Genomic DNA, 26,020 nt, shown 5'->3' on the forward strand with positions numbered 1-26,020 from the left:
TCCTGCTAAGGGTAGACAGCTGCTCGTTCCACCCCACCCCCCGCCTTAATTGGTTCTCCTCCCTTCCAACGGTGTTGAGGCGGGTGGGAACAGCAGGGGGTGAAGGTGCTGTGTTTAAAGAGGTGGAGTTATGCAGATCTAAAACGCGTGGATTGCAGCAGCAGCAAGCCGAAAAGTGCAGGCATGTAAGGGATCTAGAGGTTGACAACATGTCTTCTTAACGGGAGTCCAGGAGCTCATCTCCACAAATGGACTTTTTAGGATCCTTGGGTGGCTCCGTAGTTTGAAACCAATTCTGGTTATCGCTTCTCGGCCTTTTGGCTAAGATCAAGTGTAGTATCTGTTCTTATCAGTTTAATATCTGATACGTCCCCTATCTGGGGACCATATATTAAATGGATTTTTAGAACAGGGAGATGGAAAAAGAGCTTGCTCTGTCCACTCCACGCATTGACCTGGTATTGCAGTATCTCCAGGACCGGTGCACCCCTTCTTTAATGCAGTTTCTAAAATCAGAAAGAATTGAATTCAATGTTTTTTGTTCATTTTGCTTGTTTGTCGGATTTTGGGATGGACTCTTTGGCTCTGCTTTTCTTCTCCTCATTGGATTTTTCATGTTCAAAGTTGCAGAAGCCAGATTACAAGCTCATTTTGGTTCAACTTCAGCAACTGTGCATTGCATTGCCATGTAATGTGATGCAATGCTATCTTTCTAGCTCTCCCTTTTTACTTCCTTTTGGATAAACAGACATATTAGGCAAGCATTTTGGAGCTTTCACCTAAATAACTACAGGTGGTGAGATAAGCTGCACAATATAATTGACCTTTCAGTATATTGTTGCACACACACCATCTATTTAGCAAATGCCCTTGTTATCAACAGCAGCCTTTTAAACTCACCTGAGCTAACAGGTATGTGCGCTGGTTACTCTGCTGCGCTTAAAATTTCTTTTTTGGTTTGCTACAATGCCTTTTCTGAAACGTTGTCTCCTTCTGCTGGAACACTGACTTCTTTCATTTAATGCCTGCAGACTATAAAAGAGAACCCAACCCAAAAAGTTTGGTTGATTAGTCTGTGGCATTCTGTTAAACTGTTGCTTATGGCGGTCTCTGTGAGCTTCTCAGCGACATTCAGCCAGCCAGGTATCCTGCCTGCAGTAGATGGAATGTGGCAATGGAACGCTGGCTGCGCGTGTCATAATAGGCTCTGAGCCTTTATATACCTGTGCACAGCAGCAGCCACCTTCAGTCTGCTGCTGGACAGCCAGCAGCAGCAGCAGCAGGAGAGGTATGTAATCAGGAGCCCTCCTGCTAAGGGTAGACAGCTGCTCGTTCCACCCCACCCCCCGCCTTAATTGGTTCTCCTCCCTTCCAACGGTGTTGAGGCGGGTGGGAACAGCAGGGGGTGAAGGTGCTGTGTTTAAAGAGGTGGAGTTATGCAGATCTAAAACGCGTGGATTGCAGCAGCAGCAAGCCGAAAAGTGCAGGCATGTAAGGGATCTAGAGGTTGACAACATGTCTTCTTAACGGGAGTCCAGGAGCTCATCTCCACAAATGGACTTTTTAGGATCCTTGGGTGGCTCCGTAGTTTGAAACCAATTCTGGTTATCGCTTCTCGGCCTTTTGGCTGAGATCAGGTGCAGTGATCTAACGGTTGCTGCCTTGGTCTTGGCTGAGAGGTGCCCGGGGTACCCGGCTCCTTGGCCTGGGGGGATCGTCTCACCTTTTGGTGGGACTTCACCCCCCTGCTGCTATTAGGGAGCTGGCTTAGTCCCCGGGCAACAAGTTGCGATCCCCAGGCGAAAGGCCGAGCCCGTAGTGACGGTAAGCCTTTGCCACTTTGGTGAGATGCCTTGTTCATTTCAATTTTCCACTGGCTCCGGCCAGATCAGGAACTCGGTGCGTATCGAGGTTCCAGCAAACCACGTCGGATATGACAACCCCCGTGAGTTCTATGTACAGAGTTTGAGAGATCTGTTGAACGTGAAAGATCATGATGTTTACTGCCTGCAGGAGAAGGGGCAGAGTACATATATTCTCACGTTCTCGACCAAGGTTGCCTGCCAGCACTTTTACGAATGCGTTAAGGGCCACCGTAACAGCAAGCTGTTGGACGGAGTGATTTTTACGGGTCTCTATGGCGGAGTTGACGTTCCCCTTGTGGTATACATGTTTAACCCCCATGTGTCCACAGATGATATTGAGCTTTTTCTGAGCAGATATTGTACATCTGTCAGATTTACGGGGAACGTCAAAGGTCGGAGCGGTTTCTGGAATGGGAAACGACGCTTTATGGTACGCTTCAGACTTGACCCTGGGGGTGTAGAAGGCCTTATGCACCCCCCCTCCACAGTGGTGCTGGGAAGAGACCATGGCTACCTCTTCTATGATGGACAACCATTCAGGTGTCGTAGGTGTGGTGACCTTGGTCACATACAGAGCGATTGTAAGAACGAGCGGATGAGTCAGTGCCACAACTGTGGACAATGGGGTCATGCCTCAAAGGACTGTAAGAACAGTAAGACCTGCAGTGGGTGCGGAATGTCTACTCACCTGTTCAGTAATTGTCCGATGCGGACAAGGTCTCGTGGTGGCTCTCGGGCGCCTGCGGCTAGTTCCGCAGGAGTTCCTGCTGATGCCAGCAGGGTCAGCCCGGGTGACCCCAGAAAAAGCTTTGTGGACATTACTAAAGGTCAAAAACAGTCTGACTCAGTCGATGCTCTGTCGGTACCTTTGCGGAAAAACCCGGCCTCTGTAGCCGAGGTCACGCCTTTGCCTACTCCTGCAGGGGTCCAGGTTTCACCTGGTGGGGAGATGGCACCTTCTCAGAGCGGAAATGAGAGGGAACCAAAAAAGAGGCGAAAATCTGGAGCTGTTGGTACCAATCCAGATGTCCATCCAGATACCCCTGCTGATGCCAGCACAGATGTTGGACCAGATGTCTGCCCTGATGCCAGTCCAGACGGATGCCCTGATGCCAATCCAGATGGATGCCCTGATGCCAATCCAGACGGATGCCCTGATGCCAATCCAGATGGATGTCCTGATGCCAACCCAGATGGATGCCCTGATGCCAGTCCAGATGGATGTCCTGATGCCAGTCCAGATGGATGTCCTGGAACCATTCCTGATGGATGTCCTGTTGCCTGCCTGGATGATAGAGGTCGTGCAGTGGTTGGTGAACCTGTTGCTGGTCCTGATGGTCATCCTGCTCCGGAAATGATGTCCCTTGGTGCTCCTGGAGGGTCTGCGGGTATTCCACCTGCTGCAGTGCCTGGTGAGGATCGGGTGGATTCGGAGGATCGGATGGATCTCAGCGCCAGTGGTAAGAGAAGTCGTGAAGAGGCGCAGGAGGAGCATAACCTGCCTCAGATGTCCCGTAAAGTCTTTCTATCTAGTGCTGCAAAAATTCTCAGCCCAGAGGGGACTAACTTAATTGAGGATTTCACGGACTCAGATGAAACGGACAGTTTACGAACTGTGTCATCCCTTCCTTCACCTTCTCTGTCACAAATTATTGATTCAGATTCAGAGTATAATGAATCAATAAAAAACACCTAACATGGCAGAAATCCGTGTTGCCTCACTAAATGTGAGAAGCCTAAAGAGCCCTGTTAGACGGGCTGCTTTGTTTGCTTGGTTAATGACTCTGAACTTTGACATTTTTTTCCTGCAAGAATGCGGTATTGATCACGATTTGTCATACCCCAACTTAAAAATGGACTGGTCAGCAGGACCCTCTATTTGGTCAGGGTCCAATGAAAATAAAGCTGCCGGGGTTGGGATTTTATTCAAATGTCAAAATGTTAATGTTTTATCCATCACTGAAATAGTTCCAGGTCGTGCCTTATCAACTCATGTTATTTTAAATGGTTTTACCTGTCGTCTTATTAATGTTTATGCATCCCCAGAGAAAAATGAGCGTGCTTCCCTTTTTAATGTCATCCCTTTGTTTTTATCAGGTCCGTCCCCTGTGATAGTGGGAGGGGATTTTAACTGTGTCATGTTGGGGGAGGGGAGGAGTGGAGGTGATACTAATGGAAGAACAGACAAAACATCCAGTCTGTTAAAACATTTGACAACGGACCTCAAATTATTAGATGCTTGGAGAAAGTCCTACCCTACTGACCCTGGGCATACATGGAGGGGTAGAGGGATGTCATCTCGTATTGATTTTATTTTTTCCTCTTCTGATGTTTTTAAACCTAGGAATGCTGGTCTAATAGAAAATATTTTTTCTGATCATGTATTACTATACAATGTATTGCAAACTCCACAGGAAGCAAAAGTTGGAAAAGGTATGTGGAAATTGAATGTGCTCTTATTAGAAGACGAACTGGTAAGGGCGGAGTTTTATGCAAAGTATGAGAGTTGGAGAAGACGGAAACACCCAAATCAGAGTATGTTGGGGTGGTGGGAGTGTGTTAAAACCCGTATTAAAGAATTTTTTATTAAAATTGGTAAAAGGAAGGCACGTGAAAAAAGGAAATGTTTTAAAGATTTTAATGTCAGGATGCAAACTCTCCTTAAGCTTAAGGGGTGGGGAGTACCTGGTGTGGATGATGAGATTGCCAAGATCCAGACAGAAATCCAAAAATTCCTGGAACAAAAGGGTAAAGAAATTATATTTAATACCCGTGTGAAATATTTGGAAGAGGGTGAGACCTGCTCAAGGTTTTTCTTTAAAAAAATGAGTGACAAAAAACAAGTGATTACTGAGCTAGAAGGACAATCTTCCACTGAGGGCATTTTAGAGCATACTGCTAATTTTTATAGAGATCTTTTTAGTATTAAAAATGTTGATGAACCTGCTTTTACAGAGAATCTTAATGTTTTATCCCAGTTTTTAAATAAAGATGACCAGATTTTTTTAGCTAAAGAACTTTTACCCAGTGAAATTGAAGAGACCCTTAAGAGTTTTAATAAAGGTAAGGCTCCTGGATCAGATGGCCTTCCTTTTGAATTTTATCTTTGCTTTTGGGATCTAATTAAGGAGGATTTTATACAAGTAGTTTGTGAAGCCTCTAAGGCTGATTTATTACCATATTCATGGCGTAAAAGTATGATTACATTAATTTTTAAGAAAGGTGATAAATCAAAGTTGGAGAATTGGAGGCCTATTTCACTATTAAATACAGACTACAAGATTTTAGCTAAAGTTGTTGCTGGTCGTCTTAAAGCAGTTATTAAAAATGTAATTCATCCAGATCAGGTGTGTGGTGTCCCCGGGAGATCAATCTGGGAGCATCTAAACCTAATTCGTGATCTTATCTGGTTTCAAAAAGATAGAAAACAGCCACTAGCTATTTTATCTTTGGATTTTATGAAAGCGTTTGATAGGGTCTCCCACTTTTATCTTTTTAAAGTTATGGGAAAGATGGGGTTCCCTGATTCTTTTATTCAGAAAATTGCGCTTTTATACAAACAGTCATCTGCCCGGATTTTAGTCAATGGTTTTTTAACTAGAGAGGTGGAGCTTCTTTCCGGTGTTAAACAAGGTTGCCCCATGTCCCCACTTTTATTTGTCTGCTCCATTGAGCCACTGTTGTGCCTGCTGCGTCGGGACAAGGTGGTTAGGGGCATTTTTATTCCGGGTGGGGGTGGACAACAAGTTAAAGCCATTGGATATATGGATGACATATCTGTATATGGCACTAGCTCAGCATCTATTAACAGAGCAATTCTAATTACTGAAATTTTTAGTGCTGGGTCTGGGTTTAAGTTGAATATAAATAAATGTGACTGTATGATTATGGGTCAATGGGAGTCAGATCCGCCTAGGGTTCCCACACAAACAGTAGGAATCAAGATCCTGGGTGTCTTGTTTAATCCTGCTAATGATGGTATTGAAAACTGGGATTTGGTTTTGAATAAATTAAATCAGAAGATCTCTTTATGGCAAACTCGAAAACTAACAATGGAGGGCAAGATTCTTGTAATTAAAATGGTTTTGCTTCCTATCATTTTGTATGCCGCTATGGTTTTTCCCCCTAATTCTCTGTATCTTAAAAGACTTATGAAGCCCATGTTTTATTTTCTGTGGGGATCCAAAATGGAGAAATTGAGGAGGGAGGTGGTATGTAAAAGCAAGAAAAATGGGGGTAAAGGGTTCCCTGATTTAAAATTGTTTTTATTTATCAAGTTTTTTGTATTTTGTTGCAAAAGCTTGAATAATGTTGGGGCTTTCTCTTGTTTTCTTAGATATACAACTGGGTTTCTTTTCCGAAAGTTGAACTTCAGTATGACTGTTAATTGTCCTTTTCTCTTATCTCCCCCTAAGCATTACAAGATCTTGGAGAAGGTCATTTCAGAATATGATCTGACCCAAGTTGATCGTCAGCTTTTATTTGATCAACGTAAGTTAACAGTTATTTGTAAGGGACATGAGGAGATGGAGGATGTGTCTAATTTTTCCATCTCCAGGTGCCGCCTAGTGTGGAACAACGTGGCCTGTCCTGCACTTAGCAACTCACAAAAGGATTTAGCTTGGCAGGTTGTTCACCAATGTCTCCCTACGAGAGCTTTTCAGCATCATAGGGGGCTGGTGGCTAGTGCTAGATGTCCCAGAGAAAGATGCGCCCCAAACGAGTCAGTGTTTCATTTACTGTGGGATTGCCCCTACGCACAAGAGCTATGGCAGACGGTGGGCACCCTCCTAAAATGGATATGTGGTATACAAACCCTTAATTGTGACATTATAATATGTGGGATAATTAATTGCCCAACCATGAAACAAGCACGAGTCGCATGGCTTATAATAAACTGTTTAAAAGAAGCTTTATGGAAAGTGCGCAATATATTATTGTTTAAACGTGAATTTATTCCTGTCAAAGATTGTATTGGGCTTGCTCTTTGTGAAATGTTTACATACTACCTGAGAGATTGTAAAAAGATGGGAATCAATGAAGCAAAAAAGCTATGGTGTTTGCAAATTTGGAATATGTATTTATTTATGTAAATTATATGCAAAACTGTGTTTTATGCTTTTTATGCTTTTAAGTGCATTTTAATTCTGACTCTGTATTAGTTTTATGTCATATTTTATTCCAGTATTTGTGATTTGTTTCAAATATTGTATCGGATATGTTCTTTGTGAAAAGTTTTCATACTACCTGATTGTAAAAAGATAAAGTTAAAAAGCTATGGTGTTTGCATTTGACATATGTATTTATTTATGCAAATTATATGCAAAACTGTGTTTTATGATTTTTATGCTTTTATGCGCTTTTTAAATCTGACCTTGTATTTGTTTTATGTCATATTTTATTCAAGTCTTTGTGATTTGTTTGTAATTTATGATGTATGTCTGATTTAAATAAAGCTTGTTTGAAAACGGATCTGTTCTTATCAGTTTAATATCTGATATGTCCCCTATCTGGGGACCATATATTAAATGGATTTTTAGAACAGGGAGATGGAAAAAGAGCTTGCTCTGTCCACTCCACGCATTGACCTGGTATTGCAGTATCTCCAGGACCGGTGCACCCCTTCTGTAATGCAGTTTCTAAAATCAGAAAGAATTGAATTCAATGTTTTTTGTTCATTTTGCTTGTTTGTCGGATTTTGGGATGGACTCTTTGGCTTTGCTTTTCTTCTCCTCATTGGATTTTTCATGTTCAAAGTTGCAGAAGCCAGATTACAAGCTCATTTTGGTTCAACTTCAGCAACTGTGCATTGCATTGCCATGTAATGTGATGCAATGCTATCTTTCTAGCTCTCCCTTTTTACTTCCTTTTGGATAAACAGACATATTAGGCAAGCATTTTGGAGCTTTCACCTAAATAACTACAGGTGGTGAGATAAGCTGCACAATATAATTGACCTTTCAGTATATTGTTGCACACACACCATCTATTTAGCAAATGCCCTTGTTATCAACAGCAGCCTTTTAAACTCACCTGAGCTAACAGGTATGTGCGCTGGTTACTCTGCTGCGCTTAAAATTTCTTTTTTGGTTTGCTACAATGCCTTTTCTGAAACGTTGTCTCCTTCTGCTGGAACACTGACTTCTTTCATTTAATGCCTGCAGACTATAAAAGAGAACCCAACCCAAAAAGTTTGGTTGATTAGTCTGTGGCATTCTGTTAAACTGTTGCTTATGGCGGTCTCTGTGAGCTTCTCAGCGACATTCAGCCAGCCAGGTATCCTGCCTGCAGTAGATGGAATGTGGCAATGGAACGCTGGCTGCGCGTGTCATAATAGGCTCTGAGCCTTTATATACCTGTGCACAGCAGCAGCCACCTTCAGTCTGCTGCTGGACAGCCAGCAGCAGCAGCAGCAGGAGAGGTATGTAATCAGGAGCCCTCCTGCTAAGGGTAGACAGCTGCTCGTTCCACCCCACCCCCCGCCTTAATTGGTTCTCCTCCCTTCCAACGGTGTTGAGGCGGGTGGGAACAGCAGGGGGTGAAGGTGCTGTGTTTAAAGAGGTGGAGTTATGCAGATCTAAAACGCGTGGATTGCAGCAGCAGCAAGCCGAAAAGTGCAGGCATGTAAGGGATCTAGAGGTTGACAACATGTCTTCTTAACGGGAGTCCAGGAGCTCATCTCCACAAATGGACTTTTCAGGATCCTTGGGTGGCTCCGTAGTTTGAAACCAATTCTGGTTATCGCTTCTCGGCCTTTTGGCTAAGATCAAGTGTAGTATCTGTTCTTATCAGTTTAATATCTGATACGTCCCCTATCTGGGGACCATATATTAAATGGATTTTTAGAACAGGGAGATGGAAAAAGAGCTTGCTCTGTCCACTCCACGCATTGACCTGGTATTGCAGTATCTCCAGGACCGGTGCACCCCTTCTTTAATGCAGTTTCTAAAATCAGAAAGAATTGAATTCAATGTTTTTGTTCATTTTGCTTGTTTGTCGGATTTTGGGATGGACTCTTTGGCTTTGCTTTTCTTCTCCTCATTGGATTTTTCATGTTCAAAGTTGCAGAAGCCAGATTACAAGCTCATTTTGGTTCAACTTCAGCAACTGTGCATTGCATTGCCATGTAATGTGATGCAATGCTATCTTTCTAGCTCTCCCTTTTTACTTCCTTTTGGATAAACAGACATATTAGGCAAGCATTTTGGAGCTTTCACCTAAATAACTACAGGTGGTGAGATAAGCTGCACAATATAATTGACCTTTCAGTATATTGTTGCACACACACCATCTATTTAGCAAATGCCCTTGTTATCAACAGCAGCCTTTTAAACTCACCTGAGCTAACAGGTATGTGCGCTGGTTACTCTGCTGCGCTTAAAATTTCTTTTTTGGTTTGCTACAATGCCTTTTCTGAAACGTTGTCTCCTTCTGCTGGAACACTGACTTCTTTCATTTAATGCCTGCAGACTATAAAAGAGAACCCAACCCAAAAAGTTTGGTTGATTAGTCTGTGGCATTCTGTTAAACTGTTGCTTATGGCGGTCTCTGTGAGCTTCTCAGCGACATTCAGCCAGCCAGGTATCCTGCCTGCAGTAGATGGAATGTGGCAATGGAACGCTGGCTGCGCGTGTCATAATAGGCTCTGAGCCTTTATATACCTGTGCACAGCAGCAGCCACCTTCAGTCTGCTGCTGGACAGCCAGCAGCAGCAGCAGCAGGAGAGGTATGTAATCAGGAGCCCTCCTGCTAAGGGTAGACAGCTGCTCGTTCCACCCCACCCCCCGCCTTAATTGGTTCTCCTCCCTTCCAACGGTGTTGAGGCGGGTGGGAACAGCAGGGGGTGAAGGTGCTGTGTTTAAAGAGGTGGAGTTATGCAGATCTAAAACGCGTGGATTGCAGCAGCAGCAAGCCGAAAAGTGCAGGCATGTAAGGGATCTAGAGGTTGACAACATGTCTTCTTAACGGGAGTCCAGGAGCTCATCTCCACAAATGGACTTTTCAGGATCCTTGGGTGGCTCCGTAGTTTGAAACCAATTCTGGTTATCGCTTCTCGGCCTTTTGGCTAAGATCAAGTGTAGTATCTGTTCTTATCAGTTTAATATCTGATACGTCCCCTATCTGGGGACCATATATTAAATGGATTTTTAGAACAGGGAGATGGAAAAAGAGCTTGCTCTGTCCACTCCACGCATTGACCTGGTATTGCAGTATCTCCAGGACCGGTGCACCCCTTCTGTAATGCAGTTTCTAAAATCAGAAAGAATTGAATTCAATGTTTTTTGTTCATTTTGCTTGTTTGTCGGATTTTGGGATGGACTCTTTGGCTTTGCTTTTCTTCTCCTCATTGGATTTTTCATGTTCAAAGTTGCAGAAGCCAGATTACAAGCTCATTTTGGTTCAACTTCAGCAACTGTGCATTGCATTGCCATGTAATGTGATGCAATGCTATCTTTCTAGCTCTCCCTTTTTACTTCCTTTTGGATAAACAGACATATTAGGCAAGCATTTTGGAGCTTTCACCTAAATAACTACAGGTGGTGAGATAAGCTGCACAATATAATTGACCTTTCAGTATATTGTTGCACACACACCATTTATTTAGCAAATGCCCTTGTTATCAACAGCAGCCTTTTAAACTCACCTGAGCTAACAGGTATGTGCGCTGGTTACTCTGCTGCGCTTAAAATTTCTTTTTTGGTTTGCTACAATGCCTTTTCTGAAACGTTGTCTCCTTCTGCTGGAACACTTACTTCTTTCATTTAATGCCTGCAGACTATAAAAGAGAACCCAACCCAAAAAGTTTGGTTGATTAGTCTGTGGCATTCTGTTAAACTGTTGCTTATGGCGGTCTCTGTGAGCTTCTCAGCGACATTCAGCCAGCCAGGTATCCTGCCTGCAGTAGATGGAATGTGGCAATGGAACGCTGGCTGCGCGTGTCATAATAGGCTCTGAGCCTTTATATACCTGTGCACAGCAGCAGCCACCTTCAGTCTGCTGCTGGACAGCCAGCAGCAGCAGCAGCAGGAGAGGTATGTAATCAGGAGCCCTCCTGCTAAGGGTAGACAGCTGCTCGTTCCACCCCACCCCCCGCCTTAATTGGTTCTCCTCCCTTCCAACGGTGTTGAGGCGGGTGGGAACAGCAGGGGGTGAAGGTGCTGTGTTTAAAGAGGTGGAGTTATGCAGATCTAAAACGCGTGGATTGCAGCAGCAGCAAGCCGAAAAGTGCAGGCATGTAAGGGATCTAGAGGTTGACAACATGTCTTCTTAACGGGAGTCCAGGAGCTCATCTCCACAAATGGACTTTTCAGGATCCTTGGGTGGCTCCGTAGTTTGAAACCAATTCTGGTTATCGCTTCTCGGCCTTTTGGCTAAGATCAAGTGTAGTATCTGTTCTTATCAGTTTAATATCTGATACGTCCCCTATCTGGGGACCATATATTAAATGGATTTTTAGAACAGGGAGATGGAAAAAGAGCTTGCTCTGTCCACTCCACGCATTGACCTGGTATTGCAGTATCTCCAGGACCGGTGCACCCCTTCTTTAATGCAGTTTCTAAAATCAGAAAGAATTGAATTCAATGTTTTTTGTTCATTTTGCTTGTTTGTCGGATTTTGGGATGGACTCTTTGGCTTTGCTTTTCTTCTCCTCATTGGATTTTTCATGTTCAAAGTTGCAGAAGCCAGATTACAAGCTCATTTTGGTTCAACTTCAGCAACTGTGCATTGCATTGCCATGTAATGTGATGCAATGCTATCTTTCTAGCTCTCCCTTTTTACTTCCTTTTGGATAAACAGACATATTAGGCAAGCATTTTGGAGCTTTCACCTAAATAACTACAGGTGGTGAGATAAGCTGCACAATATAATTGACCTTTCAGTATATTGTTGCACACACACCATCTATTTAGCAAATGCCCTTGTTATCAACAGCAGCCTTTTAAACTCACCTGAGCTAACAGGTATGTGCGCTGGTTACTCTGCTGCGCTTAAAATTTCTTTTTTGGTTTGCTACAATGCCTTTTCTGAAACGTTGTCTCCTTCTGCTGGAACACTGACTTCTTTCATTTAATGCCTGCAGACTATAAAAGAGAACCCAACCCAAAAAGTTTGGTTGATTAGTCTGTGGCATTCTGTTAAACTGTTGCTTATGGCGGTCTCTGTGAGCTTCTCAGCGACATTCAGCCAGCCAGGTATCCTGCCTGCAGTAGATGGAATGTGGCAATGGAACGCTGGCTGCGCGTGTCATAATAGGCTCTGAGCCTTTATATACCTGTGCACAGCAGCAGCCACCTTCAGTCTGCTGCTGGACAGCCAGCAGCAGCAGCAGCAGGAGAGGTATGTAATCAGGAGCCCTCCTGCTAAGGGTAGACAGCTGCTCGTTCCACCCCACCCCCCGCCTTAATTGGTTCTCCTCCCTTCCAACGGTGTTGAGGCGGGTGGGAACAGCAGGGGGTGAAGGTGCTGTGTTTAAAGAGGTGGAGTTATGCAGATCTAAAACGCGTGGATTGCAGCAGCAGCAAGCCGAAAAGTGCAGGCATGTAAGGGATCTAGAGGTTGACAACATGTCTTCTTAACGGGAGTCCAGGAGCTCATCTCCACAAATGGACTTTTCAGGATCCTTGGGTGGCTCCGTAGTTTGAAACCAATTCTGGTTATCGCTTCTCGGCCTTTTGGCTAAGATCAAGTGTAGTATCTGTTCTTATCAGTTTAATATCTGATACGTCCCCTATCTGGGGACCATATATTAAATGGATTTTTAGAACAGGGAGATGGAAAAAGAGCTTGCTCTGTCCACTCCACGCATTGACCTGGTATTGCAGTATCTCCAGGACCGGTGCACCCCTTCTGTAATGCAGTTTCTAAAATCAGAAAGAATTGAATTCAATGTTTTTTGTTCATTTTGCTTGTTTGTCGGATTTTGGGATGGACTCTTTGGCTTTGCTTTTCTTCTCCTCATTGGATTTTTCATGTTCAAAGTTGCAGAAGCCAGATTACAAGCTCATTTTGGTTCAACTTCAGCAACTGTGCATTGCATTGCCATGTAATGTGATGCAATGCTATCTTTCTAGCTCTCCCTTTTTACTTCCTTTTGGATAAACAGACATATTAGGCAAGCATTTTGGAGCTTTCACCTAAATAACTACAGGTGGTGAGATAAGCTGCACAATATAATTGACCTTTCAGTATATTGTTGCACACACACCATTTATTTAGCAAATGCCCTTGTTATCAACAGCAGCCTTTTAAACTCACCTGAGCTAACAGGTATGTGCGCTGGTTACTCTGCTGCGCTTAAAATTTCTTTTTTGGTTTGCTACAATGCCTTTTCTGAAACGTTGTCTCCTTCTGCTGGAACACTTACTTCTTTCATTTAATGCCTGCAGACTATAAAAGAGAACCCAACCCAAAAAGTTTGGTTGATTAGTCTGTGGCATTCTGTTAAACTGTTGCTTATGGCGGTCTCTGTGAGCTTCTCAGCGACATTCAGCCAGCCAGGTATCCTGCCTGCAGTAGATGGAATGTGGCAATGGAACGCTGGCTGCGCGTGTCATAATAGGCTCTGAGCCTTTATATACCTGTGCACAGCAGCAGCCACCTTCAGTCTGCTGCTGGACAGCCAGCAGCAGCAGCAGCAGGAGAGGTATGTAATCAGGAGCCCTCCTGCTAAGGGTAGACAGCTGCTCGTTCCACCCCACCCCCCGCCTTAATTGGTTCTCCTCCCTTCCAACGGTGTTGAGGCGGGTGGGAACAGCAGGGGGTGAAGGTGCTGTGTTTAAAGAGGTGGAGTTATGCAGATCTAAAACGCGTGGATTGCAGCAGCAGCAAGCCGAAAAGTGCAGGCATGTAAGGGATCTAGAGGTTGACAACATGTCTTCTTAACGGGAGTCCAGGAGCTCATCTCCACAAATGGACTTTTCAGGATCCTTGGGTGGCTCCGTAGTTTGAAACCAATTCTGGTTATCGCTTCTCGGCCTTTTGGCTAAGATCAAGTGTAGTATCTGTTCTTATCAGTTTAATATCTGATACGTCCCCTATCTGGGGACCATATATTAAATGGATTTTTAGAACAGGGAGATGGAAAAAGAGCTTGCTCTGTCCACTCCACGCATTGACCTGGTATTGCAGTATCTCCAGGACCGGTGCACCCCTTCTTTAATGCAGTTTCTAAAATCAGAAAGAATTGAATTCAATGTTTTTTGTTCATTTTGCTTGTTTGTCGGATTTTGGGATGGACTCTTTGGCTTTGCTTTTCTTCTCCTCATTGGATTTTTCATGTTCAAAGTTGCAGAAGCCAGATTACAAGCTCATTTTGGTTCAACTTCAGCAACTGTGCATTGCATTGCCATGTAATGTGATGCAATGCTATCTTTCTAGCTCTCCCTTTTTACTTCCTTTTGGATAAACAGACATATTAGGCAAGCATTTTGGAGCTTTCACCTAAATAACTACAGGTGGTGAGATAAGCTGCACAATATAATTGACCTTTCAGTATATTGTTGCACACACACCATCTATTTAGCAAATGCCCTTGTTATCAACAGCAGCCTTTTAAACTCACCTGAGCTAACAGGTATGTGCGCTGGTTACTCTGCTGCGCTTAAAATTTCTTTTTTGGTTTGCTACAATGCCTTTTCTGAAACGTTGTCTCCTTCTGCTGGAACACTGACTTCTTTCATTTAATGCCTGCAGACTATAAAAGAGAACCCAACCCAAAAAGTTTGGTTGATTAGTCTGTGGCATTCTGTTAAACTGTTGCTTATGGCGGTCTCTGTGAGCTTCTCAGCGACATTCAGCCAGCCAGGTATCCTGCCTGCAGTAGATGGAATGTGGCAATGGAACGCTGGCTGCGCGTGTCATAATAGGCTCTGAGCCTTTATATACCTGTGCACAGCAGCAGCCACCTTCAGTCTGCTGCTGGACAGCCAGCAGCAGCAGCAGCAGGAGAGGTATGTAATCAGGAGCCCTCCTGCTAAGGGTAGACAGCTGCTCGTTCCACCCCACCCCCCGCCTTAATTGGTTCTCCTCCCTTCCAACGGTGTTGAGGCGGGTGGGAACAGCAGGGGGTGAAGGTGCTGTGTTTAAAGAGGTGGAGTTATGCAGATCTAAAACGCGTGGATTGCAACAGCAGCAAGCCGAAAAGTGCAGGCATGTAAGGGATCTAGAGGTTGACAACATGTCTTCTTAACGGGAGTCCAGGAGCTCATCTCCACAAATGGACTTTTCAGGATCCTTGGGTGGCTCCGTAGTTTGAAACCAATTCTGGTTATCGCTTCTCGGCCTTTTGGCTAAGATCAAGTGTAGTATCTGTTCTTATCAGTTTAATATCTGATACGTCCCCTATCTGGGGACCATATATTAAATGGATTTTTAGAACAGGGAGATGGAAAAAGAGCTTGCTCTGTCCACTCCACGCATTGACCTGGTATTGCAGTATCTCCAGGACCGGTGCACCCCTTCTTTAATGCAGTTTCTAAAATCAGAAAGAATTGAATTCAATGTTTTTTGTTCATTTTGCTTGTTTGTCGGATTTTGGGATGGACTCTTTGGCTTTGCTTTTCTTCTCCTCATTGGATTTTTCATGTTCAAAGTTGCAGAAGCCAGATTACAAGCTCATTTTGGTTCAACTTCAGCAACTGTGCATTGCATTGCCATGTAATGTGATGCAATGCTATCTTTCTAGCTCTCCCTTTTTACTTCCTTTTGGATAAACAGACATATTAGGCAAGCATTTTGGAGCTTTCACCTAAATAACTACAGGTGGTGAGATAAGCTGCACAATATAATTGACCTTTCAGTATATTGTTGCACACACACCATCTATTTAGCAAATGCCCTTGTTATCAACAGCAGCCTTTTAAACTCACCTGAGCTAACAGGTATGTGCGCTGGTTACTCTGCTGCGCTTAAAATTTCTTTTTTGGTTTGCTACAATGCCTTTTCTGAAACGTTGTCTCCTTCTGCTGGAACACTGACTTCTTTCATTTAATGCCTGCAGACTATAAAAGAGAACCCAACCCAAAAAGTTTGGTTGATTAGTCTGTGGCATTCTGTTAAACTGTTGCTTATGGCGGTCTCTGTGAGCTTCTCAGCGACATTCAGCCAGCCAGGTATCCTGCCTGCAGTAGATGGAATGTGGCAATGGAACGCTGGCTGCGCGTGTCATAATAGGCTCTGAGCCTTTATATACCTGTGCACAGCAGCAGCCACCTTCAGTCTGCTGCTGGACAGCCAGCAGCAGCAGCAGCAGGAGAGGTATGTAATCAGGAGCCCTCCTGCTAAGGGTAGACAGCTGCTCGTTCCACCCCACCCCCCGCCTTAATTGGTTCTCCTCCCTTCCAACGGTGTTGAGGCGGGTGGGAACAGCAGGGGGTGAAGGTGCTGTGTTTAAAGAGGTGTAGTTATGCAGATCTAAAACGCGTGGATTGCAGCAGCAGCAAGCCGAAAAGTGCAGGCATGTAAGGGATCTAGAGGTTGACAACATGTCTTCTTAACGGGAGTCCAGGAGCTCATCTCCACAAATGGACTTTTCAGGATCCTTGGGTGGCTCCGTAGTTTGAAACCAATTCTGGTTATCGCTTCTCGGCCTTTTGGCTAAGATCAAGTGTAGTATCTGTTCTTATCAGTTTAATATCTGATACGTCCCCTATCTGGGGACCATATATTAAATGGATTTTTAGAACAGGGAGATGGAAAAAGAGCTTGCTCTGTCCACTCCACGCATTGACCTGGTATTGCAGTATCTCCAGGACCGGTGCACCCCTTCTTTAATGCAGTTTCTAAAATCAGAAAGAATTGAATTCAATGTTTTTTGTTCATTTTGCTTGTTTGTCGGATTTTGGGATGGACTCTTTGGCTTTGCTTTTCTTCTCCTCATTGGATTTTTCATGTTCAAAGTTGCAGAAGCCAGATTACAAGCTCATTTTGGTTCAACTTCAGCAACTGTGCATTGCATTGCCATGTAATGTGATGCAATGCTATCTTTCTAGCTCTCCCTTTTTACTTCCTTTTGGATAAACAGACATATTAGGCAAGCATTTTGGAGCTTTCACCTAAATAACTACAGGTGGTGAGATAAGCTGCACAATATAATTGACCTTTCAGTATATTGTTGCACACACACCATCTATTTAGCAAATGCCCTTGTTATCAACAGCAGCCTTTTAAACTCACCTGAGCTAACAGGTATGTGCGCTGGTTACTCTGCTGCGCTTAAAATTTCTTTTTTGGTTTGCTACAATGCCTTTTCTGAAACGTTGTCTCCTTCTGCTGGAACACTGACTTCTTTCATTTAATGCCTGCAGACTATAAAAGAGAACCCAACCCAAAAAGTTTGGTTGATTAGTCTGTGGCATTCTGTTAAACTGTTGCTTATGGCGGTCTCTGTGAGCTTCTCAGCGACATTCAGCCAGCCAGGTATCCTGCCTGCAGTAGATGGAATGTGGCAATGGAACGCTGGCTGCGCGTGTCATAATAGGCTCTGAGCCTTTATTTACCTGTGCACAGCAGCAGCCACCTTCAGTCTGCTGCTGGACAGCCAGCAGCAGCAGCAGCAGGAGAGGTATGTAATCAGGAGCCCTCCTGCTAAGGGTAGACAGCTGCTCGTTCCACCCCACCCCCCGCCTTAATTGGTTCTCCTCCCTTCCAACGGTGTTGAGGCGGGTGGGAACAGCAGGGGGTGAAGGTGCTGTGTTTAAAGAGGTGGAGTTATGCAGATCTAAAACGCGTGGATTGCAGCAGCAGCAAGCCGAAAAGTGCAGGCATGTAAGGGATCTAGAGGTTGACAACATGTCTTCTTAACGGGAGTCCAGGAGCTCATCTCCACAAATGGACTTTTCAGGATCCTTGGGTGGCTCCGTAGTTTGAAACCAATTCTGGTTATCGCTTCTCGGCCTTTTGGCTAAGATCAAGTGTAGTATCTGTTCTTATCAGTTTAATATCTGATACGTCCCCTATCTGGGGACCATATATTAAATGGATTTTTAGAACAGGGAGATGGAAAAAGAGCTTGCTCTGTCCACTCCACGCATTGACCTGGTATTGCAGTATCTCCAGGACCGGTGCACCCCTTCTTTAATGCAGTTTCTAAAATCAGAAAGAATTGAATTCAATGTTTTTTGTTCATTTTGCTTGTTTGTCGGATTTTGGGATGGACTCTTTGGCTTTGCTTTTCTTCTCCTCATTGGATTTTTCATGTTCAAAGTTGCAGAAGCCAGATTACAAGCTCATTTTGGTTCAACTTCAGCAACTGTGCATTGCATTGCCATGTAATGTGATGCAATGCTATCTTTCTAGCTCTCCCTTTTTACTTCCTTTTGGATAAACAGACATATTAGGCAAGCATTTTGGAGCTTTCACCTAAATAACTACAGGTGGTGAGATAAGCTGCACAATATAATTGACCTTTCAGTATATTGTTGCACACACACCATCTATTTAGCAAATGCCCTTGTTATCAACAGCAGCCTTTTAAACTCACCTGAGCTAACAGGTATGTGCGCTGGTTACTCTGCTGCGCTTAAAATTTCTTTTTTGGTTTGCTACAATGCCTTTTCTGAAACGTTGTCTCCTTCTGCTGGAACACTGACTTCTTTCATTTAATGCCTGCAGACTATCAAAGAGAACCCAACCCAAAAAGTTTGGTTGATTAGTCTGTGGCATTCTGTTAAACTGTTGCTTATGGCGGTCTCTGTGAGCTTCTCAGCGACATTCAGCCAGCCAGGTATCCTGCCTGCAGTAGATGGAATGTGGCAATGGAACGCTGGCTGCGCGTGTCATAATAGGCTCTGAGCCTTTATATACCTGTGCACAGCAGCAGCCACCTTCAGTCTGCTGCTGGACAGCCAGCAGCAGCAGCAGCAGGAGAGGTATGTAATCAGGAGCCCTCCTGCTAAGGGTAGACAGCTGCTCGTTCCACCCCACCCCCCGCCTTAATTGGTTCTCCTCCCTTCCAACGGTGTTGAGGCGGGTGGGAACAGCAGGGGGTGAAGGTGCTGTGTTTAAAGAGGTGGAGTTATGCAGATCTAAAACGCGTGGATTGCAGCAGCAGCAAGCCGAAAAGTGCAGGCATGTAAGGGATCTAGAGGTTGACAACATGTCTTCTTAACGGGAGTCCAGGAGCTCATCTCCACAAATGGACTTTTCAGGATCCTTGGGTGGCTCCGTAGTTTGAAACCAATTCTGGTTATCGCTTCTCGGCCTTTTGGCTAAGATCAAGTGTAGTATCTGTTCTTATCAGTTTAATATCTGATACGTCCCCTATCTGGGGACCATATATTAAATGGATTTTTAGAACAGGGAGATGGAAAAAGAGCTTGCTCTGTCCACTCCACGCATTGACCTGGTATTGCAGTATCTCCAGGACCGGTGCACCCCTTCTTTAATGCAGTTTCTAAAATCAGAAAGAATTGAATTCAATGTTTTTTGTTCATTTTGCTTGTTTGTCGGATTTTGGGATGGACTCTTTGGCTTTGCTTTTCTTCTCCTCATTGGATTTTTCATGTTCAAAGTTGCAGAAGCCAGATTACAAGCTCATTTTGGTTCAACTTCAGCAACTGTGCATTGCATTGCCATGTAATGTGATGCAATGCTATCTTTCTAGCTCTCCCTTTTTACTTCCTTTTGGATAAACAGACATATTAGGCAAGCATTTTGGAGCTTTCACCTAAATAACTACAGGTGGTGAGATAAGCTGCACAATATAATTGACCTTTCAGTATATTGTTGCACACACACCATCTATTTAGCAAATGCCCTTGTTATCAACAGCAGCCTTTTAAACTCACCTGAGCTAACAGGTATGTGCGCTGGTTACTCTGCTGCGCTTAAAATTTATTTTTTGGTTTGCTACAATGCCTTTTCTGAAACGTTGTCTCCTTCTGCTGGAACACTGACTTCTTTCATTTAATGCCTGCAGACTATCAAAGAGAACCCAACCCAAAAAGTTTGGTTGATTAGTCTGTGGCATTCTGTTAAACTGTTGCTTATGGCGGTCTCTGTGAGCTTCTCAGCGACATTCAGCCAGCCAGGTATCCTGCCTGCAGTAGATGGAATGTGGCAATGGAACGCTGGCTGCGCGTGTCATAATAGGCTCTGAGCCTTTATATACCTGTGCACAGCAGCAGCCACCTTCAGTCTGCTGCTGGACAGCCAGCAGCAGCAGCAGCAGGAGAGGTATGTAATCAGGAGCCCTCCTGCTAAGGGTAGACAGCTGCTCGTTCCACCCCACCCCCCGCCTTAATTGGTTCTCCTCCCTTCCAACGGTGTTGAGGCGGGTGGGAACAGCAGGGGGTGAAGGTGCTGTGTTTAAAGAGGTGGAGTTATGCAGATCTAAAACGCGTGGATTGCAGCAGCAGCAAGCCGAAAAGTGCAGGCATGTAAGGGATCTAGAGGTTGACAACATGTCTTCTTAACGGGAGTCCAGGAGCTCATCTCCACAAATGGACTTTTCAGGATCCTTGGGTGGCTCCGTAGTTTGAAACCAATTCTGGTTATCGCTTCTCGGCCTTTTGGCTAAGATCAAGTGTAGTATCTGTTCTTATCAGTTTAATATCTGATACGTCCCCTATCTGGGGACCATATATTAAATGGATTTTTAGAACAGGGAGATGGAAAAAGAGCTTGCTCTGTCCACTCCACGCATTGACCTGGTATTGCAGTATCTCCAGGACCGGTGCACCCCTTCTTTAATGCAGTTTCTAAAATCAGAAAGAATTGAATTCAATGTTTTTTGTTCATTTTGCTTGTTTGTCGGATTTTGGGATGGACTCTTTGGCTTTGCTTTTCTTCTCCTCATTGGATTTTTCATGTTCAAAGTTGCAGAAGCCAGATTACAAGCTCATTTTGGTTCAACTTCAGCAACTGTGCATTGCATTGCCATGTAATGTGATGCAATGCTATCTTTCTAGCTCTCCCTTTTTACTTCCTTTTGGATAAACAGACATATTAGGCAAGCATTTTGGAGCTTTCACCTAAATAACTACAGGTGGTGAGATAAGCTGCACAATATAATTGACCTTTCAGTATATTGTTGCACACACACCATCTATTTAGCAAATGCCCTTGTTATCAACAGCAGCCTTTTAAACTCACCTGAGCTAACAGGTATGTGCGCTGGTTACTCTGCTGCGCTTAAAATTTATTTTTTGGTTTGCTACAATGCCTTTTCTGAAACGTTGTCTCCTTCTGCTGGAACACTGACTTCTTTCATTTAATGCCTGCAGACTATCAAAGAGAACCCAACCCAAAAAGTTTGGTTGATTAGTCTGTGGCATTCTGTTAAACTGTTGCTTATGGCGGTCTCTGTGAGCTTCTCAGCGACATTCAGCCAGCCAGGTATCCTGCCTGCAGTAGATGGAATGTGGCAATGGAACGCTGGCTGCGCGTGTCATAATAGGCTCTGAGCCTTTATATACCTGTGCACAGCAGCAGCCACCTTCAGTCTGCTGCTGGACAGCCAGCAGCAGCAGCAGCAGGAGAGGTATGTAATCAGGAGCCCTCCTGCTAAGGGTAGACAGCTGCTCGTTCCACCCCACCCCCCGCCTTAATTGGTTCTCCTCCCTTCCAACGGTGTTGAGGCGGGTGGAAACAGCAGGGGGTGAAGGTGCTGTGTTTAAAGAGGTGGAGTTATGCAGATCTAAAACGCGTGGATTCCAGCAGCAGCAAGCCGAAAAGTGCAGGCATGTAAGGGATCTAGAGGTTGACAACATGTCTTCTTAACGGGAGTCCAGGAGCTCATCTCCACAAATGGACTTTTCAGGATCCTTGGGTGGCTCCGTAGTTTGAAACCAATTCTGGTTATCGCTTCTCGGCCTTTTGGCTAAGATCAAGTGTAGTATCTGTTCTTATCAGTTTAATATCTGATACGTCCCCTATCTGGGGACCATATATTAAATGGATTTTTAGAACAGGGAGATGGAAAAAGAGCTTGCTCTGTCCACTCCACGCATTGACCTGGTATTGCAGTATCTCCAGGACCGGTGCACCCCTTCTTTAATGCAGTTTCTAAAATCAGAAAGAATTGAATTCAATGTTTTTTGTTCATTTTGCTTGTTTGTCGGATTTTGGGATGGACTCTTTGGCTTTGCTTTTCTTCTCCTCATTGGATTTTTCATGTTCAAAGTTGCAGAAGCCAGATTACAAGCTCATTTTGGTTCAACTTCAGCAACTGTGCATTGCATTGCCATGTAATGTGATGCAATGCTATCTTTCTAGCTCTCCCTTTTTACTTCCTTTTGGATAAACAGACATATTAGGCAAGCATTTTGGAGCTTTCACCTAAATAACTACAGGTGGTGAGATAAGCTGCACAATATAATTGACCTTTCAGTATATTGTTGCACACACACCATCTATTTAGCAAATGCCCTTGTTATCAACAGCAGCCTTTTAAACTCACCTGAGCTAACAGGTATGTGCGCTGGTTACTCTGCTGCGCTTAAAATTTCTTTTTTGGTTTGCTACAATGCCTTTTCTGAAACGTTGTCTCCTTCTGCTGGAACACTGACTTCTTTCATTTAATGCCTGCAGACTATAAAAGAGAACCCAACCCAAAAAGTTTGGTTGATTAGTCTGTGGCATTCTGTTAAACTGTTGCTTATGGCGGTCTCTGTGAGCTTCTCAGCGACATTCAGCCAGCCAGGTATCCTGCCTGCAGTAGATGGAATGTGGCAATGGAACGCTGGCTGCGCGTGTCATAATAGGCTCTGAGCCTTTATATACCTGTGCACAGCAGCAGCCACCTTCAGTCTGCTGCTGGACAGCCAGCAGCAGCAGCAGGAGAGGTATGTAATCAGGAGCCCTCCTGCTAAGGGTAGACAGCTGCTCGTTCCACCCCACCCCCTGCCTTAATTGGTTCTCCTCCCTTCCAACGGTGTTGAGGCGGGTGGGAACAGCAGGGGGTGAAGGTGCTGTGTTTAAAGAGGTGGAGTTATGCAGATCTAAAACGCGTGGATTGCAGCAGCAGCAAGCCGAAAAGTGCAGGCATGTAAGGGATCTAGAGGTTGACAACATGTCTTCTTAACGGGAGTCCAGGAGCTCATCTCCACAAATGGACTTTTCAGGATCCTTGGGTGGCTCCGTAGTTTGAAACCAATTCTGGTTATCGCTTCTCGGCCTTTTGGCTAAGATCAAGTGTAGTATCTGTTCTTATCAGTTTAATATCTGATACGTCCCCTATCTGGGGACCATATATTAAATGGATTTTTAGAACAGGGAGATGGAAAAAGAGCTTGCTCTGTCCACTCCATGCATTGACCTGGTATTGCAGTATCTCCAGGACCGGTGCACCCCTTCTTTAATGCAGTTTCTAAAATCAGAAAGAATTGAATTCAATGTTTTTTGTTCATTTTGCTTGTTTGTCGGATTTTGGGATGGACTCTTTGGCTTTGCTTTTCTTCTCCTCATTGGATTTTTCATGTTCAAAGTTGCAGAAGCCAGATTACAAGCTCATTTTGGTTCAACTTCAGCAACTGTGCATTGCATTGCCATGTAATGTGATGCAATGCTATCTTTCTAGCTCTCCCTTTTTACTTCCTTTTGGATAAACAGACATATTAGGCAAGCATTTTGGAGCTTTCACCTAAATAACTACAGGTGGTGAGATAAGCTGCACAATATAATTGACCTTTCAGTATATTGTTGCACACACACCATCTATTTAGCAAATGCCCTTGTTATCAACAGCAGCCTTTTAAACTCACCTGAGCTAACAGGTATGTGAGCTGGTTACTCTGCTGCGCTTAAAATTTCTTTTTTGGTTTGCTACAATGCCTTTTCTGAAACGTTGTCTCCTTCTGCTGGAACACTGACTTCTTTCATTTAATGCCTGCAGACTATAAAAGAGAACCCAACCCAAAAAGTTTGGTTGATTAGTCTGTGGCATTCTGTTAAACTGTTGCTTATGGCGGTCTCTGTGAGCTTCCCAGCGACATTCAGCCAGCCAGGTATCCTGCCTGCAGTAGATGGAATGTGGCAATGGAACGCTGGCTGCGCGTGTCATAATAGGCTCTGAGCCTTTATATACCTGTGCACAGCAGCAGCCACCTTCAGTCTGCTGCTGGACAGCCAGCAGCAGCAGCAGGAGAGGTATGTAATCAGGAGCCCTCCTGCTAAGGGTAGACAGCTGCTCGTTCCACCCCACCCCCTGCCTTAATTGGTTCTCCTCCCTTCCAACGGTGTTGAGGCGGGTGGGAACAGCAGGGGGTGAAGGTGCTGTGTTTAAAGAGGTGGAGTTATGCAGATCTAAAACGCGTGGATTGCAGCAGCAGCAAGCCGAAAAGTGCAGGCATGTAAGGGATCTAGAGGTTGACAACATGTCTTCTTAACGGGAGTCCAGGAGCTCATCTCCACAAATGGACTTTTCAGGATCCTTGGGTGGCTCCGTAGTTTGAAACCAATTCTGGTTATCGCTTCTCGGCCTTTTGGCTAAGATCAAGTGTAGTATCTGTTCTTATCAGTTTAATATCTGATACGTCCCCTATCTGGGGACCATATATTAAATGGATTTTTAGAACAGGGAGATGGAAAAAGAGCTTGCTCTGTCCACTCCATGCATTGACCTGGTATTGCAGTATCTCCAGGACCGGTGCACCCCTTCTTTAATGCAGTTTCTAAAATCAGAAAGAATTGAATTCAATGTTTTTTGTTCATTTTGCTTGTTTGTCGGATTTTGGGATGGACTCTTTGGCTTTGCTTTTCTTCTCCTCATTGGATTTTTCATGTTCAAAGTTGCAGAAGCCAGATTACAAGCTCATTTTGGTTCAACTTCAGCAACTGTGCATTGCATTGCCATGTAATGTGATGCAATGCTATCTTTCTAGCTCTCCCTTTTTACTTCCTTTTGGATAAACAGACATATTAGGCAAGCATTTTGGAGCTTTCACCTAAATAACTACAGGTGGTGAGATAAGCTGCACAATATAATTGACCTTTCAGTATATTGTTGCACACACACCATCTATTTAGCAAATGCCCTTGTTATCAACAGCAGCCTTTTAAACTCACCTGAGCTAACAGGTATGTGCGCTGGTTACTCTGCTGCGCTTAAAATTTCTTTTTTGGTTTGCTACAATGCCTTTTCTGAAACGTTGTCTCCTTCTGCTGGAACACTGACTTCTTTCATTTAATGCCTGCAGACTATAAAAGAGAACCCAACCCAAAAAGTTTGGTTGATTAGTCTGTGGCATTCTGTTAAACTGTTGCTTATGGCGGTCTCTGTGAGCTTCTCAGCGACATTCAGCCAGCCAGGTATCCTGCCTGCAGTAGATGGAATGTGGCAATGGAACGCTGGCTGCGCGTGTCATAATAGGCTCTGAGCCTTTATATACCTGTGCACAGCAGCAGCCACCTTCAGTCTGCTGCTGGACAGCCAGCAGCAGCAGCAGCAGGAGAGGTATGTAATCAGGAGCCCTCCTGCTAAGGGTAGACAGCTGCTCGTTCCACCCCACCCCCCGCCTTAATTGGTTCTCCTCCCTTCCAACGGTGTTGAGGCGGGTGGGAACAGCAGGGGGTGAAGGTGCTGTGTTTAAAGAGGTGGAGTTATGCAGATCTAAAACGCGTGGATTGCAGCAGCAGCAAGCCGAAAAGTGCAGGCATGTAAGGGATCTAGAGGTTGACAACATGTCTTCTTAACGGGAGTCCAGGAGCTCATCTCCACAAATGGACTTTTCAGGATCCTTGGGTGGCTCCGTAGTTTGAAACCAATTCTGGTTATCGCTTCTCGGCCTTTTGGCTAAGATCAAGTGTAGTATCTGTTCTTATCAGTTTAATATCTGATACGTCCCCTATCTGGGGACCATATATTAAATGGATTTTTAGAACAGGGAGATGGAAAAAGAGCTTGCTCTGTCCACTCCACGCATTGACCTGGTATTGCAGTATCTCCAGGACCGGTGCACCCCTTCTTTAATGCAGTTTCTAAAATCAGAAAGAATTGAATTCAATGTTTTTTGTTCATTTTGCTTGTTTGTCGGATTTTGGGATGGACTCTTTGGCTTTGCTTTTCTTCTCCTCATTGGATTTTTCATGTTCAAAGTTGCAGAAGCCAGATTACAAGCTCATTTTGGTTCAACTTCAGCAACTGTGCATTGCATTGCCATGTAATGTGATGCAATGCTATCTTTCTAGCTCTCCCTTTTTACTTCCTTTTGGATAAA

The 26,020-nt window shown here is 44.3% G+C and overlaps 15 non-coding genes and 1 pseudogene across 15 annotated transcripts; all 16 read left to right on the plus strand.

Annotated features, from left to right (window-relative positions):
- Window positions 1-301: 301 nt before the first annotated feature.
- LOC141200160 (U2 spliceosomal RNA) lies at window positions 302-492 on the plus strand. The gene has a single exon (XR_012271888.1). It is a non-coding gene; the product is annotated as a U2 spliceosomal RNA (small nuclear RNA).
- Window positions 493-7,317: 6,825 nt separating this feature from the next.
- Window positions 7,318-7,490, plus strand: LOC141200874 (U2 spliceosomal RNA; annotated as a pseudogene).
- Window positions 7,491-8,605: 1,115 nt separating this feature from the next.
- Window positions 8,606-8,796, plus strand: LOC141200161 (U2 spliceosomal RNA). The gene has a single exon (XR_012271889.1). It is a non-coding gene; the product is annotated as a U2 spliceosomal RNA (small nuclear RNA).
- Window positions 8,797-9,910: 1,114 nt separating this feature from the next.
- Window positions 9,911-10,101, plus strand: LOC141200162 (U2 spliceosomal RNA). Its single transcript, XR_012271890.1, has one exon. It is a non-coding gene; the product is annotated as a U2 spliceosomal RNA (small nuclear RNA).
- Window positions 10,102-11,216: 1,115 nt separating this feature from the next.
- On the plus strand, window positions 11,217-11,407 carry LOC141200163 (U2 spliceosomal RNA). The gene has a single exon (XR_012271891.1). It is a non-coding gene; the product is annotated as a U2 spliceosomal RNA (small nuclear RNA).
- Window positions 11,408-12,522: 1,115 nt separating this feature from the next.
- Window positions 12,523-12,713, plus strand: LOC141200164 (U2 spliceosomal RNA). Its single transcript, XR_012271892.1, has one exon. It is a non-coding gene; the product is annotated as a U2 spliceosomal RNA (small nuclear RNA).
- Window positions 12,714-13,828: 1,115 nt separating this feature from the next.
- Window positions 13,829-14,019, plus strand: LOC141200165 (U2 spliceosomal RNA). The gene has a single exon (XR_012271893.1). It is a non-coding gene; the product is annotated as a U2 spliceosomal RNA (small nuclear RNA).
- Window positions 14,020-15,134: 1,115 nt separating this feature from the next.
- LOC141200166 (U2 spliceosomal RNA) lies at window positions 15,135-15,325 on the plus strand. The gene has a single exon (XR_012271894.1). It is a non-coding gene; the product is annotated as a U2 spliceosomal RNA (small nuclear RNA).
- A 1,115-nt stretch (window positions 15,326-16,440) lies between these two features.
- LOC141200167 (U2 spliceosomal RNA) lies at window positions 16,441-16,631 on the plus strand. The gene has a single exon (XR_012271895.1). It is a non-coding gene; the product is annotated as a U2 spliceosomal RNA (small nuclear RNA).
- Window positions 16,632-17,746: 1,115 nt separating this feature from the next.
- Window positions 17,747-17,937, plus strand: LOC141200169 (U2 spliceosomal RNA). Its single transcript, XR_012271897.1, has one exon. It is a non-coding gene; the product is annotated as a U2 spliceosomal RNA (small nuclear RNA).
- Window positions 17,938-19,052: 1,115 nt separating this feature from the next.
- On the plus strand, window positions 19,053-19,243 carry LOC141200170 (U2 spliceosomal RNA). The gene has a single exon (XR_012271898.1). It is a non-coding gene; the product is annotated as a U2 spliceosomal RNA (small nuclear RNA).
- Window positions 19,244-20,358: 1,115 nt separating this feature from the next.
- Window positions 20,359-20,549, plus strand: LOC141200171 (U2 spliceosomal RNA). The gene has a single exon (XR_012271899.1). It is a non-coding gene; the product is annotated as a U2 spliceosomal RNA (small nuclear RNA).
- Window positions 20,550-21,664: 1,115 nt separating this feature from the next.
- LOC141200172 (U2 spliceosomal RNA) lies at window positions 21,665-21,855 on the plus strand. The gene has a single exon (XR_012271900.1). It is a non-coding gene; the product is annotated as a U2 spliceosomal RNA (small nuclear RNA).
- A 1,112-nt stretch (window positions 21,856-22,967) lies between these two features.
- LOC141200289 (U2 spliceosomal RNA) lies at window positions 22,968-23,158 on the plus strand. The gene has a single exon (XR_012272013.1). It is a non-coding gene; the product is annotated as a U2 spliceosomal RNA (small nuclear RNA).
- Window positions 23,159-24,270: 1,112 nt separating this feature from the next.
- LOC141200290 (U2 spliceosomal RNA) lies at window positions 24,271-24,461 on the plus strand. The gene has a single exon (XR_012272014.1). It is a non-coding gene; the product is annotated as a U2 spliceosomal RNA (small nuclear RNA).
- A 1,115-nt stretch (window positions 24,462-25,576) lies between these two features.
- LOC141200173 (U2 spliceosomal RNA) lies at window positions 25,577-25,767 on the plus strand. The gene has a single exon (XR_012271901.1). It is a non-coding gene; the product is annotated as a U2 spliceosomal RNA (small nuclear RNA).
- Window positions 25,768-26,020: the final 253 nt, after the last annotated feature.

The sequence above is a fragment of the Phyllobates terribilis genome, unplaced genomic scaffold, assembly GCF_046119375.1.
Source record: "Phyllobates terribilis strain yellow unplaced genomic scaffold, ASM4611937v1 Scaffold_108__1_contigs__length_5656254, whole genome shotgun sequence".
NCBI classification, from domain to species: domain Eukaryota; kingdom Metazoa; phylum Chordata; class Amphibia; order Anura; family Dendrobatidae; genus Phyllobates; species Phyllobates terribilis.